The sequence below is a fragment of the Rhinolophus sinicus genome, linkage group LG05 (genome assembly GCF_036562045.2).
Source record: "Rhinolophus sinicus isolate RSC01 linkage group LG05, ASM3656204v1, whole genome shotgun sequence".
Taxonomy (NCBI): Eukaryota; Metazoa; Chordata; class Mammalia; order Chiroptera; family Rhinolophidae; genus Rhinolophus; species Rhinolophus sinicus.
In genome coordinates this window covers 28,303,435-28,303,784 of record NC_133755.1, presented here as the reverse complement: position 1 = coordinate 28,303,784, position 350 = coordinate 28,303,435, and positions in this window count along the sequence as shown.

Below are 350 nucleotides of genomic sequence, written 5' to 3'. Positions count from 1 at the left end.
CTGCCCATAGTTTATTCCTCCTATCCTTTAAAAAATAAAATCTATTCTCTTTTTCTTCTGGTAGAACTCACCTTTTGTCTTTCAAAACCTCGCTGCATAAAACCATCCTGTAGGGACATGATGGATAAACTAACAATAAGGCTGATAAATAATAACTGATAAAGCATGACAAGTTAGCACTATCCAGGGGCTCCCCTGGGCTGGAGCAATGTATTTCTTTCAATGTACCATTTGTGTTTCAAATTTCCTCCATTTCACTCCAACCCTAAACAGCTACAATGTACTGAATACCTAGTCAGAGCCGGTCTCCATGTTGGGGATTTAACCTGTGCCTTCTTTTACTCCTGTTC